Here is a 17,764-nt window from a genome sequence, read left to right on the forward strand (position 1 = left end):
GTTGTTTATAATGACTGGAGTTTAATCCATATTGCTTTATTTATTTTGCAACTAATATGAAAGGTCAGTGCTTTCTTCCTTCCCCTCTCTGCAATTTCTACCATAGAACTAACCACTTAACATAACATAAAAGCGATCCAGAACATTAGCAGACATAACACTGTTATGCAGTATTGTTAAACAAATAAAATAACTTCGTTTTAAAAGAATTAAGGCTGATAGTGTCTTTTAATAGAGTCCCCTCAAAATTACACTTGCTTTAATTTTTTTATAAAAATACAATCTTAAAAAAATGTACAAATGAATAATTAGGGGATTCAGATGTTTCTCTAATGCCATGTATCCTTTATGGCTCATTATTATTATTACAGCTGACTTAAGATCAGTCTTAACTTTGCCTTCTTGTTTTGTTCTGCAATGGAAACGTTCTTGAGTGTATACAGTTGATTTTATAACTTGCTTGTTTCATGTGTAGTAAAAAGTTTAAAAAGAATATAGTCCCAGGATACATTAAATTATACCAGAGGTGTATAAAGTTTTCAATAGTGTTAGGTGTTGGTGGAATAGAAAAATATTTTATAGACACAGTTGGAATGATTGATCCATTTGATATTGTGAAAAGAGTTGATTATAAGGTGTTGGCAGAACTTGTAGGTGTATGTTTTTAACTACTTTGTGCAGCTACTAGCATATGGGACAAAATTCAGACTCTGTTGAAGTCAATGAGAGCTTAGTCTTTTTGCAGTGACCAGTGCTCCATCATATGTTAATGCTATAGTGTGTTGGAAATGAAGCCCTTGAAGAGGAAATGATAATTTCATAATCTCCTACTTTGTTATTCCAAACACAGCGGTGGCTCCAGGCACCAGTGCTCCAAGCATGTGCCTGGGACGGCAAGCTGCAGGGGACGCCCAGCTGGTCCCTGCGAGGGTGGCAGTCAGGCTGCCTTCGGCGGCTTGCCTGCGGGAGGTCTGCCAGTCCTGCAGATTCGGTGGCAATTCAGCGGTAGGTACACCGAAGCCACGGGACCGGCGGACCTCCCGCAGGCAAGCAACCGAATCTGTGGGACTTCCTGCAGGCATGCCGCCAAATCCATGAGACTGGGGACCTCCCGCAGGCATGCCGCCAAAGGCAGCCTGCCTGCCATGCTTGGGGCACCAGAAAAGCTAGAGCCGCCCCTGTCCAAACATAGTATATATCTTTGTAAATTTTAAGATTAAATGGGCAGCTCTGCTACTTTTCAGCATGTGCACCTCGGTAGATTGAATGCACTAAACATTTGTCCACTATACAAGTAGTCAGACAACCTTAACTCATCTTTTTTGTTTCAGATTAAAAACATCATGTTTGATAACATCCTACTTCACCTGTACTTTGTGATAAGTGGCTAATTCTTTTGTAAAGGTTACATTTGAGAGCTCAGAGAGGAGGGGGAAGAAAGCATTATCATTCCTCCCATAGTCTACTTCATAACTGGCTGCATTATTCATGTCATTTTAACATTTTTATGAGAGGAAGGTTGACAGACCTTCTCTTGGATTCCTTCCAAGTATAGGTCCGGATCCTGCACTCACTAAAGACAATGGGAGTTTTGCCAGTGACCTCACTGACAGCAGCCTTGTCCAAAAAATGCAAAATACCCTACTCCACATCACATTATTTAGCGTTGTCATCCAAGTGGAAAATCCTAAGAGTGTGCACAGTGCAGGGTGTGCTTAGCAAAGGCAGCCACTGATGGCAGCTGCCCTTTGCAGCTTTAGTTTTATTGTAACAGAAAAGTCTGCCAGCCACCTCTTCCACCTGGCAGGGCGGCACTGTAAATTACACCTAACAAATTCAAGGCATGACTCAAAGTCCCCTGAGGTCAGTGGGAGTCTTCCATTCACTTTCTTGGCTGTGGGTCAATAAGGTCTGTAGGACTATGTGCTCATAGTTATAAATGATATATCTTACCCATATGGGACCCCTAATCACAAATACTTATTCAGATAAGCTGTAACTTAGTCTGAGAGAGATCCCCACATTCAAATTACGGTCTGAATGCTCAGCTGCTTCTCTTGGCAGAGGGAAGTGTAAATCAGCAGACCCAGATAGAGGTGGTGGAAGGAGATGAGTGCAAGCTCATGGCAGCCCTCCCTATTTCCCTAATCATGGGACCGCCTCTCCACAGGTACTGCAGGCATTTGTGTGCTGTGAGTGAGAGGGCACAGGGTGCACATGGGAGAGTGATGCTGGGAGGACAGCTGCACTCTGCAGGAATTCCAGGGGTAACATAATGTTGAGACTGTTAGCATTAATTTTACATGGGTTTCTCCACTGCACAGTCAGTCCCATATACAAGATGAGGTTTCACAGAAGTGGGCAGCAGGGAAGCAATGTTAATATGGCTGATTCAGAAACTGGAGAGTTAAGGTTGAGAATTTTCTGTTGAGGATGAGCTGAAGATCCTTGGGGTTTAGGAGCTGAACACATTGCCCCACACACAGGGCTTAATTTGTAATGAAAGTAGTGCCAGGGCTCAAGCAATTTTTTTTTTTACATTCATAACTGATGCAGCAAGCCCAGAAGTGCCTGGGCTATGAATTGTCAAGCCAAGAGGTGCTGGGGTGCTCATCCCTGGCAAGCCCTGGCACAAATTAAGCACTGCCCACACCTCATCCCCAATACTTCCTGTGTGGGACAGTCAGGCAGAAACAGATGTATTAAAACGTATGTAATTTCTCATCCCCTGCACAAGTGTACACCACACTGAAAAACATTTGGCGCTTTATCTCAAAGATCAAGTTAAAGGAACACAGTCAGATCCAAAATTTAGGGCACAGAACTTAAGACTGGTGGAAATGTTTCCAAGATATTTTTAAATTGCACCATGGAAACAGTTTTTTGAACAAAAATGTTCCTCTGCAGTGTTGCAACCCCCAGCACTGCAGCAGTGAGCTAGTGCATGAGAACCTGAAAGTGAATTTACTAGAAAGAAAAGTGAAACTGATTGCTTTATTTTCCTAGCCCTATCTCAGTAATAGGCTGCACAGGTAAAGTATTGGTTAGATGTTTTGTTTAAGAAACTTTTATCCTGTAGAATAGAAACCATGACTGCATCATAATATGAACATCCGCTAACCTAATGGTTTTGCAACATGTGTGGGCTGGTGGACTTTCCTAGTGAAAATTAAGGAATTAATCACCTCAGTTTACTCTATGAAATAAAAATAATACAACTTTTCTGGGCTGTTCTTTTTGAAAATGAAAAAGTTAAAGGTTTCACAATTTCTTCACCACGTAATCCTATCTCAGTCCTGTCAGTATCTTAATGGCCTATTGATTGGCTCTTGCTATCTCCTATTTTTCCTGTTGAAGTAAACATGAAAAACTACTTCTAAAGATCTTTTTTAAAGTTTTATGATTTTTCAAAAAGCTTTTTAGAGGCTCATTGACCTAATAAAAAGCTGGAATTAATTCTAGAAAATTCTCTTTTTATTTCTGAGACAGTGAATTAATCTGTGACAGATGGAATTATCAGTCTATGTGAGGGAAAGGAGACAGAGCATGAGCAATATATTAGTGTGGTAATTAGTTGCACTATCTTTTGCACTCATCCAGATAAGCATGCATGATCTTGAATGTCTTTTTTTTTTTTGTGTGTGTTTAAAAGTCATGGTGATGAGGTGACCCATGATGAAATTGCATCCCTGGTGCTCCTGAAATCAGACACTGAGACTTGAATGTGAGGAACATCTGTAGGCCTGTTGTCCCCTCCAAGTTACATGGCTCCACTTGTGGAGTTCTCATTGCTCTTCTGTCCAGAGGAGAAAACTTGGCTTTTACTGTCCATCTCCACCTCTCCTGGACCTTACATCTCCTTACAAAAGACCCCGGGGGTGGTGGGGCGAGAAGGGGGTTGGCCCTGAAAACCAGAAGAGTCCCCTAAATTCTAAGCGGATCTTGTGGCCCTATACCTCTCATTGTCTCCTGGATCCCACAATTCCCTCTGGCTTCCTAGAAGTATAAATAGCCATTGCCCTACAGTCCCCTTCTGGTGAGGTGGAGGTGGTTCAGACCAGGGAATGGGAAAGAAGATAAGTTCATTTGGACTAGGTCAGCATGTATCTATCCCAAAAGATCTCACAGTTGTGCAGAAGGGAAGGTAGAAATGGTGCTGCAGACAGCATTTGTCACCCCATCCTGCCCCCTGCCACTTCTGCCTCAGCCAGTCCCCAGCCACGGATTTCAACCCTCATGGATCTTTTGAATAGGAATTTTTGCTAGGTCATTGGGATAAGGGGGAAAATGAAGCTATGGAAGTGGTACTCTCCTTTGGAACCCTCTCCCTTCTCCCCAGCACAGGTCAGTTAGGATCACGCCCCCATTACCTGCAGAAGTGGAGTGATGGTGGAGGACAGGGCTCAATTGCAGTGGAGCTCACTTCTAGTTTATGTCTTATGCTCCTAAAACCTCCTGGCTTCGGGGTTTTAGGCGGCCACCTGCAGAGTTCAGGAAGGGTTTCCTCCCCCTGATGTATTCTGGGGTTTTGTTTTTTTACTTCCTTCCTCTAAGCATCAGGGATGGCCATAGTTGGAGATGGGACTAGGGTGACCGGATGTCCCAATTTTATAGGGACAGTCCCAATTTTTGGGTCTTTTTCTTATATAGGCTCCTATTACCCCCCACACTTGTTCCGATTTTTCACACTTGCTGTCTGGTCACTCTAGGTGGAACATTGGTCAGGATGGGCCAGGGCTCTGAGGTGGCACCGAGCATTGTCTCTCTCTTGGCTGGCTGGTTCTTGCTCTCAGGCACAGGATATAAGTGATCGCCATCTGTAGGATCAGGAAGGAATTTTCCCCCCCAAGTCAGATTGGCAGTGACATGGGGGGGAAGGGGTTGCCTTCCTCTGCAAAGTGTGGGTGCGGGACACTTGCCAGGATTATCTGGTCAAATCTCACTTAATCATTTCCGTGCATTGTGGATGCCTCAGGCACTGGTGCACCTCTCTCCCTCCTAGTCTCTACCCATGGCATATGAAAGTCTAGTTTCCTGTGTCCTGTAATACTTGGGCTTAATTTCGGTTTTTGGGTTTAGTGTGTGGGCCCTAGGTGGTGGCAGCAACCTGTGATATACAGGAGGTCAGGCTAGATGATCTGGTGGTCCCTTCTGGATTTAATCTCTATGACTCTCTAACAGGGCCATCCCATCTGTTGTGAAAATTTAATCACACAAATTGGTGGAAAATAGCAGAAATGTTGAAATTGCAACAAAAATGGCCCCAATTTTTAATGTGGAAATCTCCACAGTCCCCGTTTTTGACCATCAATATTCACATAGTCATAACTAAACTCACTAAGTCCTGTCCCCACATACCCTGAGCTCACTGTTAGATCTAGAGGGATTCTTTGTGGCCAATCTCTTTCCTTGTTCAAAAGTGCTGGCGTGGAAGCTGGAGGGAATGCCACCAGGAGATTATAGAGTAGGCTACAGGTATGTATCAGTCTGATATACTGACAGATGAGGGGAAAGGGAGAGCATGCATATTGCATGAAGCAGCAACACAATGAAAGAAGCAATTCTGAGTCATTTTTTCCCTAAGATCAGCAGAAAGACTGAAATGGGAGAACGGGATGAGAGGAGCATAGTCTGAACTCCCCAAAGGTCTTTGAAGTCATTCTTTTTTTCTTCATAACATAATCAGAGAGTATGAAAAGAACAAAAGAGAAGGGAAGCCAGCACTGGGCAATATATTGTTTCTCCAGATTGTAAATACTGTGTATGTACTATCTGGATGCAAGTGAGTTTTGTAAGCTCCCAAAATAACACTTTTCTTACGTTTGTGAAAGTACTTATTTCCTCCCTCCGTTGCCTTTAGCTGAGGGTGCTAAGGCTGGCAAAAACTGAGAAGCTGAAAACAAAAGCAAGACAGAATCATAGAAATGTAGGAGAGCAAAAATGTAATCCCTCAAGCAGTCATCTAGTCCAGCCCTGCCATGCTGAAGCTGGACAAACTATACCTAGACCAGCCTTGACAAGCATTGGTAAAACCTCTTCTTAAAAATTGCTAATGATGGGAAAGGGAGTCACAACCTCCCTTGGAAGCCTTTTCCAGGGTTTAACTATCATTATAGTTAGGAAGTTTTTCCTAATATCTAACACAAATCTCCCTCGCTGCAGATTAAGCTGATTACCTCTTGTCCTACCTTCTGTGGACATGAAGAACAATTGATCACCATCCTCTTTATAACAGCTCTTAACATATTTGAAGACTGTTATCAGGTTTCCCCCTCTATCTTCTTTTCTCGTGACTAAAAATGCTCAGTTATTTTCAACCTTTCCTCACGGGTCAGATTTTCTAACCATTTCTCATTTTTGTTGCTGTCTTCTGGACTTTCTCCATTTTGTGCACATCTTTCCTGAAGTGTGATGCCCAGAATTGGACACAGTACTCCAGCTGAGGCATCACCAGTGCCAAGTAGAGTGGGACCTTCTGTGTCTTGCATATGACACTCTTGTTGTTAAACCCCAGAATTATGGTAGCCTTTTTTGTAACTGCAACACTTTTTGGCTCAGATTCAATTTGTGATTCACTATACCCCCCAGACACTTTTTCTGCAGTACTATTGCCTAGTGCCCTATTCCCTATTTTGTAGTTGTGTGTTTGAGTTTTCCTAAGTATAGTACTTTGCATTTGTCTTTATTGAATTATGTCTTGTTAATTTCAGACCAATTCTCAGATTTGTCAAGGTCATTTTGTTTTCTAAGCCTGTCCTCCAAAGTGCTTGCAACTCCTCCCACCTTGGTCTCATTCTCAGATTTTATAAGCATACTCTCCACTCTATTATCCAAGACATTAATGAAAACATTTATTAGTATCAGACCCAAGTCAGACCCCTGTGGGGTTAGCTACATCCTCTCAGTTTGGCAGCAAACCATTGACAATTTTGAGGACAGTCTTTCAACCAGTTATGCTCTTGCCTTATAATAGTACCATCTAGATTACATTAACCTACTTTGCTTATGAGACTGGCATGTGGGACTATGTCAAAAGCTTTACTTAAATAAAATTATATCACATCTGGTTCCCCCTTATTGTATAGGCCAGTAAGGAGATTAGGTTGGTTTGGCATGATTTGTTCTTGACAAATCCATGTTAGCTATTCCTTATAATCTTCCTCTTCCTCTCGGTGCTTCCAAATTGATTGTTTAATAATTTGTTCCAATATCTTTCCAGGTATTGAAGTTAGACTGGAAATAGATAATTCCCTGGGACCTCTTTTTCTCCTTTGTAAAGATAGGTACTATATACTTAATACAAGCTCTTTGGGGCTGGGCTGCATTTTGGTTCTGTATTCATACATCACCTAGTGATAGGGGTCCTTGCCTATGGCTGGGGCCCATAGATGCTTCTGCAGTAGAAATAATAATGTCAATGTAAGCAGAGGGTTGTAAGATGGAGCTCTTACATTTGAACATACAGGCACAACCTGTAGCACACCCTACATCTAGAACTGTTGGCTTGAATAAATTATACATTTATTACTAATGATTGTGTTCGTTTTAGTTATGAAGAGTAACAGACACTAGGTCATAAACTTGTAAAAACTATTTTAAGAGGGAAATTAAATTGTTACTCAGTGTAGTAGTAGTGTAGTAGTAATGTAATGCAACATAATTTTTAATAATAGACAATATATTATACTGTTAATGCTGGGCAAGATACAGTCCTGTGGCTATTGTGATTTATATCATGTTTGGGAGGCACTGTTTATGGTGTGTGGTGAAAAAACCCTGTGGTATATAGAGGGATAGTAAGAAAGGTGGGAGAGATCAGAGCACTTATGAAATATAATGAGTGGGATAAAACTTGACAATGATTAGGCAGCTGATGTGCTATGACCACTGCTTATCATGCTGTTCATAATTGTCTCATTGTTATCCCGTGTGTCCTCCGTCTGTTTGTTGTCTCTCACTGTAAGTTTTGGGAGCAGGAACTGTTTTTTTGTTATGTATATTTTTGTATGTACAATGCCTGGCACAACAGAGCTCTGATCCCTGATTAGAGCTTCAAGGTGATACTGCAATACAAATAATTCATAATGATAATTAATAAGGAGCACAGTAAAATATAATAGGTGACAGAGGATGACACAAAGGAAACTGAGTTAGAGGAGGGTATAAGAATTCTGACCTGCCATAACTGTGGTCTGTACAGGCCTGGAGCATATCACCTTTGTGATTAAAGGGAAGGGGCAGCTGGCAGCGCATTCTTTGTAAGAGTCTCTTTCCTTTGTAGTGACTTTCCTAATAGTCAGAAATAGCCTGAATGTGTTGGCTTTCTGGCTAGGCCACAAAACCCATGTGTTTGAATGAGCATTGGCAGAGGACAGAGACTGCTGAGGATCTGAATTCTATCAGGTGGGAAAAGGCAGTGGGGGGTTTAAGCTCAGAGTCATGTGACAGATGAATAAATGATGTGTGGAAGGAAAGAGAAGCACTGCTGCTTCGGATGGTTTTACATATTGTAACTCCTGTTATTGTATTTTTAAATTTATGTCAAGGGGACCTTTGGTGTGGAATTTTTTTTAAAGTGAAATATAAACAAATATCATGCAGGTTTTTGTTCAGATTAATGAATGGACCAACTCCTCTTCACATTTGTGGTCTGATTCAACACCTATCCACTCCTTGGAGATTCCATTGACTTCAGTGAGAGTAAGGGCTTGTCTACACCATGCAGCTTTTAGCGACGAAGTCTTGTCACTAAAAGTCAGCGAGTGTAAATGCTCTTTGTCAGTATTTTGTTGGCACTTTTGCCAACAAAATACTTCCAGCCTCATGAGTGGCATTAGCTTTGTTGGCAAGAGAGTGCTCCTGCCAACAAAGCCACGTTCACGCTGCCACTTGCATCGGCAAAACTTTTGTCTTTTGTGGAGGGGCTTTTTTAAGTACCCATGAAAAACAAAAGTTTTGTCGACAACTTCTCAGTGTAGACATATCCTTAGATTAGTGCCTGGACATGCAGTTTTCTGGTCCTCACATGAAATAGGTTTGGTAGCCTGTGATGATGGCAATGTATAGTTTTGTAGATACTGAGCTAAAGTATATTCGGTTGTATCAGCATAGGTAGTGCAATGATTAGCCAACCAAAACATAGAAACAAAAGTTTCTGTTTCACTGAAGTATCAGAGGGGTAGCCGTGTTATTCTGGATCTGTAAAAGCAGCAAAGAATCCTGTGGCACCTTATAGACTAACAGACGTTTTGGAGCATGAGCTTTCGTGGGTGAATACCCACTTCTTCAGATGCATGTGGTGGAAATTTCCAGGGGCAGGTATATATATGCTAGCAAGCAAGCTAGAGATAACGAGGTCAGTTCAATCAGGGAGGATGAGGCCCTGTTCTAGCAGATGAGGTGTGAAAACCAAGAGAGGAGAAACTGGTTCTGTAGTTGGCAAGCCATTCACAGTCTTTGTCAATCCTGAGCTGATGGTGTCAAATTTGCAGATGAACTGAAGCTCAGCAGTTTCTCTTTGAAGTCTGGTCCTGAAGTTTTTTTGCTGTAGGACGGCCACCTTAAGGTCAGACATTAGGAATGGCAACACAAATCAGACATTAGGAATGGCAATATACAAAAACCTGTAGGGGAGCACTTCAACCTCCCTGGCCACACTATTGCAGACCTTAAGGTGGCCATCCTGCAGCAAAAAAACTTCAGGACCAGACTTCAAAGAGCAACTGCTGAGCTCAGTTCATCTGCAAATTTGACACCATCAGCTCAGGATTGAACAAAGACTGTGAATGGCTTGCCAACTACAGAACCAGTTTCTCCTCTCTTGGTTTTCACACTTCAACTGCTAGAACAGGGCCTCATCCTCCCTGATTGAACTGACCTCGTTATCTCTAGCTTGCTTGCTAGCATATATATACTGCCCCTGGAAATTTCCATCACATGCATCTGAAGAAGTGGGTATTCACCCACGAAAGCTCATACTCCAAAACGTCCGTTAGTCTATAAGGTGCCACAGGATTCTTTGCTGCTGTTTCACTGAAGGCAATGTCAAAACTCCCACTGACCAGGCACAGGGTGAGGCCCAAATGTAGAATTTGGTCTGTATATTGGGTGCAACATAGGTGCAAGTGTAAACAATTGCTGTATTTCACACACTCTTCCTCTCCTGATGTCATGAGTCCACTGTTGATTGCTCATAAGGCAAAATAATCTAGTGAAAATAGAAAAGACTTTCTTGTATCAGAGATTAAAAAAAACAGCCCATGCAGACTGCAAATCTTTTATGGTGACTGAACTGAAACAAGCTCAGAGGGGATAGTTCAGTAACATGATCACCACATTTAAAGTGTGTAGATCCTGTCAAAAGTTAGAGTTCTAATAGGATTGCCTCAACCCTTTATCCTTTCATGGCAGTTTTCCTGAGTAAAATATTGCTTTCTGTGTGAGTCTTCACAATACCTTAAAAACTGAAGTCCTTTCTCCTCTACATGGAAAATAAAGCTCACGTGGCATTTTCTCTATGAGTTTATCCCTCAGACTAAATTTTTCTCTCCTTCCATTGTTATGTTGTGTGCCAGCTGTCCAGTTAGATGCCACCTTTCACTGGGAATGTAGCTACATGTGGGTGATGCTGTATGCATATTGTTGTAAACTGCATTGGGACCCTTTGTAATGAAAGGCATTTACACTAGATTGTAAGTTCTGTATTGTAATGTGTCATGCACATCTAGGACTAGAGCCTTGCAAATCCGTGGACATCTGCTTTATATCCACAGATATCTGCAGATCATTTTTGCAGATCGCAGATTGGATGCAGATACAAATTTTGTATCCACACATGGCTCTATCTTTGACACCATGCAAGTGAAAAATAAAACAATAATAAATATAGATAATTATCTTACCAAATAATTAACTAATTACTTGCTCTTGTAAACAATTAGGGGATCATTTAATTCTTGATCAGTAATAGTTATCAGCATATGCATTCATAATCAAACATTATTTCTAATTAAACTGTAATTAGGCATAAATTCCAGTCATTATGTCTGATATTGCTGTAAAATTGAAAATGACAAATTAAAATACTGTCTGGTATTTTTAATGGAAAGCTACATTTGCTGGTTTTATACCTAAAATCTTCCATCTTATTGGTTCCTCTGCTTTCCATAAGCTTATGAATAGTCTGTGTATCAACACCAGCTCCCATTAAAGTAAATGAAAAGACCCTCAGATCCATGTAATTCTCTATATGGGGTCAGTAGCATAGGATCATAGTCAATATCTGATTTGGTAAATAATATCAGGGCAGTAAATTAGGAAGGACTGTCCCAAGAGAAACATTACCTAAAAGATCCATTTCTAAGGTAAAAGTTAAAGGTGAATCATTCTAGAAATTTACCATTTGGGTTGTGATCTCAGTAGGATTTTTTTATTTATTAGTTTTGTTTTACAAGTTCCAATGCAGACTTTATAAAATGCCTGAACAGCAGGGAGAATAACATGAGGGCAGATCTGTCCAGTTTAGAAGGATCTGGGAAAAGGGAGAACCACAGGGAAAATGATTGGCTGTCCTGGAGTCAAAAAGGAGAGACACAGGGGCATAGGACGGCCTGGAGTTGATCTGTGGAGCTTGCAAGATCTGTAGTGTCTCAGTGTAGCATGCAAGATCTAGGAGAGTGTGTGTGCAGCTTGCAAGGTCTACCAGGGACTCTGAGGGGCTTGCATTAAAAGAAAAGAGAGATTAGGAAATTCCCAGACAAAACTTTGCTACAACAGAGTTCAGGCTGAGCAGATGTAATACCCCGTTTTAGCAGTCCCCTTAAAAGAAAATTGCAATTTGGTTAAAATAACTCCCCCCACCAAAGACTTTTTTGAAAACGTTGAAAGGTTTCAACTGAATCCAAAATTGGGATTTTTTTTCTAAAGTATGAAAATACACAGATAAATTAATTTAAACTTCTTAACTCTGTCTTGTACCGTCATCCTAAGAACAACCAGAAACGTGTAGAAATCCTCATTTCATCAGTGATGCCAAGCATTAAGAATGATATTACTGGAATAGCAGATTGCCTCCAGGGATAGAAGCTTGGCACAGTGATGTAGCAAACCTGGCAACTAAAGAGTGGATAGCATTTTAGAGAAGAAGGACCTCAGATAAATTTGAAAAGATTTGGTCTAACTTTCTAAAAACTACTGATTTAATTCCAAGTGGATGGAAACTGAGATGTAGCTCTTCTTTCCCTTTCCTTTCCCTTTTGTTCTCTCTTTTTTATCTGTTCTCCCATTTAAAAAACCCTACAAATTTAAAGAATTGATCTTACTGTCTTCCTTTGCTCTTAATCTTACAGCGATTATACATGATGGTATAATTTAATTAGCCTTCACCTATGTTTATATTGCTAACTCACAGGACTTCTTCACTGGGATCTTCTAAGGCACTGGCATGCCCGTTTTCCTCCATGAATCACAATGGAAAAACCTGCTCAGCCCATTGGCCAGGCAGCTGTTCTTTCACAGTCTGCTCACTTAGCTGCCCAGAGAATAAGACTGCCCCATTTTCACCAGTTTTTTCAGCTGGATATCCTGTTGGCTGGAATTAAAAACAAATCACTTCATCGCACACTGCTTCCTAAATTATTTATGATCAAATCAGGTGTTAGAAAGGGAAACATTTTTAATAAGAATGAGTGAGGAGCTAGGTATCTGCTAAAACCACTTTATTTTATGAAGATACCAAGTCCAAACTGTTGAATTTTACAAAATAAATCCCAAATTAGGAGTTTTAAAAGGGGAGCTCAAAAGCTGAGACAATCACAGTTAGTGGCTGTGTTTGAAACTCTGGCTGCATATCTTCCATTTTTATAAATTGCTTCAGCAAATAACAGTGACACAATCTCAGGACTTGCAAAATGACTTTTTATGCTAATGGTTCATAGCTGTAATATAGTTATATAGAAAGTCATGCCAAACTCTGAGAAAATAAGTCAAATCTGCTAGACTGTGAGGGGATGGACTAAGCCCAGAGGCCACCAGAGGAGCAGTGGAGAGGCTCTCCAAGTGGGCTAAAGTGGCAGAAGGGGAAGCAGCCAATCAGAGAGGCTGCAGGGAGCAGCCAATCAGGGCCCAGGAGGGCCGTATAAAAAGAAGCTATGATGCCAGACACAGGTAATTCCTTGCTGGAGCTAGAGAAGTGAAGCTTGTGCTCCTAGCTGGCTAATGGGAACTGCAGGACACTGGTCAGCTCAGTGCTAGCAGGGACCAGGGAAGCAAGGAAGAGCTCCTAACTGGCTGCTAGGTTTCAGCTTAGAAGAGCCCTGAGCTACAGGTAAGGTGTCCCAGGGAACTGAAGGCAGTTTTGCTAAGGTGATGTGGCAGCACACAGTTGCTATTCTTAGGGTCCTTGTGCTAGGACCTAGAGGAGTGGGTGGGACGGTGCTCCCTCCCCCCCCACCCATAGGCCACTGGGGAAGGGCCTATGATTGGACAGCAGTAAACCCTCAGAAGGGGACTGAACTGTCAGGAGGCCCAGCTGAAGACTAGGGCCAAAACAGACTAAGAGGGCAAAACCATTGCCTCTAGGGAGGAAGTCCCGGGGATACAGCCCAATAGCAGGACCTGGACTTCTTTAAAGAACAAAGACACACCTGACCAGAAGGGGGCACTTGTGAGAGGTGGGTGCCACACCATTACATAGACATAAAACCTTTGGCTATGAAGGGGCTCAGGGAATCTAGGAATATGAGTGTTTGTTTCCTCTGCCTTCCTGGGTTTCCCAGCATGTCATTCCATGCACTACTATTGCCATAGTGATTCTTGCTAGTGGCCCTAGATCCCTAGGGAGAGAGCAAACATTGTCTGCTCAGAGGACAGGGATAAGGGAAAGAGCTCTGGGTCCCACACTGTGCTCTGCTCTCTCCTGGAGTGAGAGATTGTACAATCTGCATCTCTGGGGAAGGTGGAACTAGGCCTGCCCAAAACTAAAGGCACATCCCCTCAGCTAAACCCAGACTACAACATGTGAGTGCGGAGTGAGGAACTGTGGGGACAGGATTCTGGTTCTCTCCTGGGAATGGGTAAGGGGAAGGGGAAAGAACCTGGATACTTAATTCTGGACTCAGTCTAACTATTGCTGAAGACTTTATTTTAATAGGAGTTGGAATGGACTTTTGGTGCCTTGCCTTCTGTCTTGCCTTGGAGACTTTGGAGAGAAGGTCCCAATATGTACTGCTCAATATCCCACTCCCTTTTGGTTTAAAAAAAAAATTCTAGCCCTCATGGCTGCAGAGATAATCTTTCAATTGTGGCCCACTTGTAAATGATTCAGTAATAGTTGCTAGAGTCTGCAAAAAGCCTGAAACAACTCAGAAGGGAGAACTCTCCTCCGCCTACTAGGGTATGTCTACCCACAGGGCCGGTGCAAGGATATTTTGCGCCCTAGGCGAAACTTCCATCTTGCCCCCTCCCCCCCCAAAAAATCACATACATTATACACAATACACAGTCACAAAATTGTGCCCCAGACTTTTTTTTATCTGCCATGAGGCTGCATCAACTATAAATGAAAAAAAAATGAAATTTTATTCCTATCAGTCCTTTTTCTTGTTCACTATTAAAAGTAAAGGATAGAGAATGCATGTCACTTACTATAATTAACTATTTGAATTTCATCAACTGTTTGACGTAAATATTGATTAAGAGATCAAGATGACTTTCCCTTAAAATTAAGCAATGTTGATTGTAATCAGAAATACACCTTTTTTAGTCACGTATACGTCCTTCCTTCATATCAAAATCTGACTGGGAGTGCTGCGGAACCCATTCTGCCTAACTAGCCATGCACCTCCAAATGATTAAAAACATCAAATGGTACAAACTCAATTTGAATGAAAAATTCCATTTTCTAACTAAATAGGTCACACACACTCAAATGGTTGCCAGGTGCTCTCTGTGGTGGTATGTTCATCTGCTCTAAATGCCTACTAACTTCCCTGTGAAAATAATCTTTGACTTTGATCCAATGAAAGTAGGATGGAAAAGTTCCCCCCTCCAGAAGACCTAAGACATGATGGCTGGATGACATAAACAGACACCTGTCCCTCACAGGCACTACCTCATAACATGCCAATTGTGCTCAGGACAGAACATCACAGAGGAATATTATGCATTCAGTGGTCTCTACATTGGCCAAGCAGCAGCACGACAACCAACCTAACCAGTCCATCCAACTTTTTTGACTGCTTCTTGGGCACTGGTGAGGGGTAACGGTGCCAGACTGAGCCCGGTGATGGGTGCCGTACAAGTCCACAAACTGAGGCAAGGTGCTGGGCCTAGAGTCCTGCTGAGACTGCTGTCCTGCACCAAGTGGAGCACAGCCTCCATGAGGAGAGAACTCAAATAAATATCACGCTCCTTCTGCATGATTCCCCAAGCACTTCTTCAGGCAGCTGCTATGGGGGTCACTCACAGGCTTAGGCTTGCCTGTTGCAGGCAAAACACAGCAGCAGGGCTTAAAACTCAGACAGGGCTGCCGAGAGGATTCAGGGGGCCTTGGGCAAAGCAAAATTGGGGGCCCCTTCCATAAAACATTTGCAATACTATAGTAACATGTATTAGGAAATGTAAAAAAATAACTAGTGAAATACATTCAAAAATTAACTTGTAATAATTTGAAAATACACTAAATACATTATTTAAAAACATTAAAAGCTGTAATGGTCTGTATACATTTGCAATTACATAATGGGCAGATAAGTGATTGTGATGGTTGGTACCAATGGGCTGTCGCTGCCTGGGGGTGGTGCCGTTGTTGCCCAGGGCTGGGTGGGGAGCTGGGCTCTGGGTTCAGGGGTGCCCAGCTCACAGGGGGTGGGCTCAGGGATGTAGGGAGATGGGGTTAGGGTGGTGTCCAGCTCAGAGGGGCTGGGCTTGGAGCTGGGGGTCAGGGCTGTGCGGGGGATGGGGTCAAGAGGGGTGCCTGGGGGCACTGGGGCAGCTCAGCTCTGCAGGCTGCTGTTCTCTGGAGCCACCCACACACAAGGGGAGCAGGAGCAGGGACCAGCCAAGGACCAAGGGGGCAGGAGCACAGGCGCCTGAGGCCGAGCTGTGGGGAAGCACTTGCTTACCTTGCCCTGCACATGAGTGTCAGGGTCTTCTTTCTTCCTCCACTCCACCAGATCACTGCTGAGGCTCTTTTCTTCTCCTGCCCCTCACTGGGGCTGATGTGGAGGCTGAGCCAGGGGCAGCCCCCGCTTTCCTCCAGAAGCCCTTGTGTCGCTCCGTCGCAGGGCTCCTACCACGTGCGCTAAGCAGAGCTGCGCAGCTCTGCCCAGCCGCCGCTGCCACCACCACAATGAGAAAAATTGCATCGGCTAGAGCCCCTGCTCTGGGAGGGAAAGGGATTCTGATTTCTGAGCCCCTGCTAGCAGCCCAGGGATTCCCCTGGGTCAGCGCACCGCCGGCAGCCTGAACCTCTGGGCAGTTGCAGCGGCGCCCTGACCCAGGGGACCCCCTGGGCTGCCGGCTGCTGCCTGCCGCAGTGGCGCCTGACCCGGGGGACACCCTGGGCTACGGGCTGCCGCGGCGGCGCCTTGACCCGGGGAACCCCCAGGGATGCCGACTGCCGTGGCGGCGCCCTGACCAAGGGGGCCCGTGGCCTACCGGCTGCCGCGGCGGTGTGCGCTGACCCAGGGTCAGTGCTCCTCCATGGCAGCCGGCAGCCCGGGGTTTCCCAGGGCCAGGGGACCCCCTGGGCTGCGGGCTGCCGCGGCGGCTCCCAGGGCCAGGGGAACCCCCTGGGCTGCGGGCTGCCGCGGCGGCGCCCTGACCCGGGGGACCCCCTGGGCTGCGGGCTGCCGCGGCGGCGCCCTGACCGGGGGACCCCCTGGGCTGCGGGCTGCCGCGGCGGCGCCCTGACCCGGGGGACCCCCTGGGCTGCGGGCTGCCGCGGCGGCGCGCTGACCCGGGGGACCCCCTGGGCTGCGGGCTGCCGCGGCGGCGCGCTGACCCGGGGGACCCCCTGGGCTGCGGGCTGCCGCGGCGGCGCGCTGACCCGGGGGACACTCTGGGCTGCGGGCTGCTGCGGCGGCACCCTGACCCAGGGGGACACTCTGGGCTGCGGGCTGCTGCGGTGGCGCGCTGACCAGGGGGACACTCTGGGCTGCGGGCTGCCGCGGTGGCGCCCTGACCCGGGGGACCCCCTGGGCTGCAGGCTGCCACCGGCAGCTCAGACTCTCTCTCTGTCCCAGCAGCAGCGGTCGGTCAACCATTTAAAAAAAATTGGAGGGCTCTTTTTGGTGCCCCCAAATCTCGGCGCCCTAGGCAACCGCCTAGTTCGCCTAAATGGTTGCACCGGCCCTGTCTACCCAGCAAAGACAAACCTGCATCTGGCCCATACCAGTCAACTCAGGATCACAGGGCTCAGATCCTGTGAGGTGGGAGAGTCCCAGGTCTCGGGCTCCAGCCTGATCCCAGAAGTCAACACAACAATAAAACAGCGCCACAAGCCTGAGTCACCTGGCACAGGCCAGCAGCAGGTTTGTGTTTGGTGTGTAGGCATACTTCAGTTAGACTTGGGGTATCACCTTTAAAGCCCAACGATGACACTTTAGTATCAGCAATGATGATTTAGTTGCTGTATTTTAATGGATGAAATGGAGGAGGGCTGGTAATAAAATCCACTGTACTGGGAATTAGAAGTTGCTATAGGGAAGGAATTCAGTGGAAAAAACAGAGAGACAAAGCTAGGAAACGGGGAGAGAAACATGGA

This window comes from Gopherus flavomarginatus, chromosome 3 (genome assembly GCF_025201925.1).
Source record: "Gopherus flavomarginatus isolate rGopFla2 chromosome 3, rGopFla2.mat.asm, whole genome shotgun sequence".
NCBI lineage: Eukaryota > Metazoa > Chordata > Testudines > Testudinidae > Gopherus > Gopherus flavomarginatus.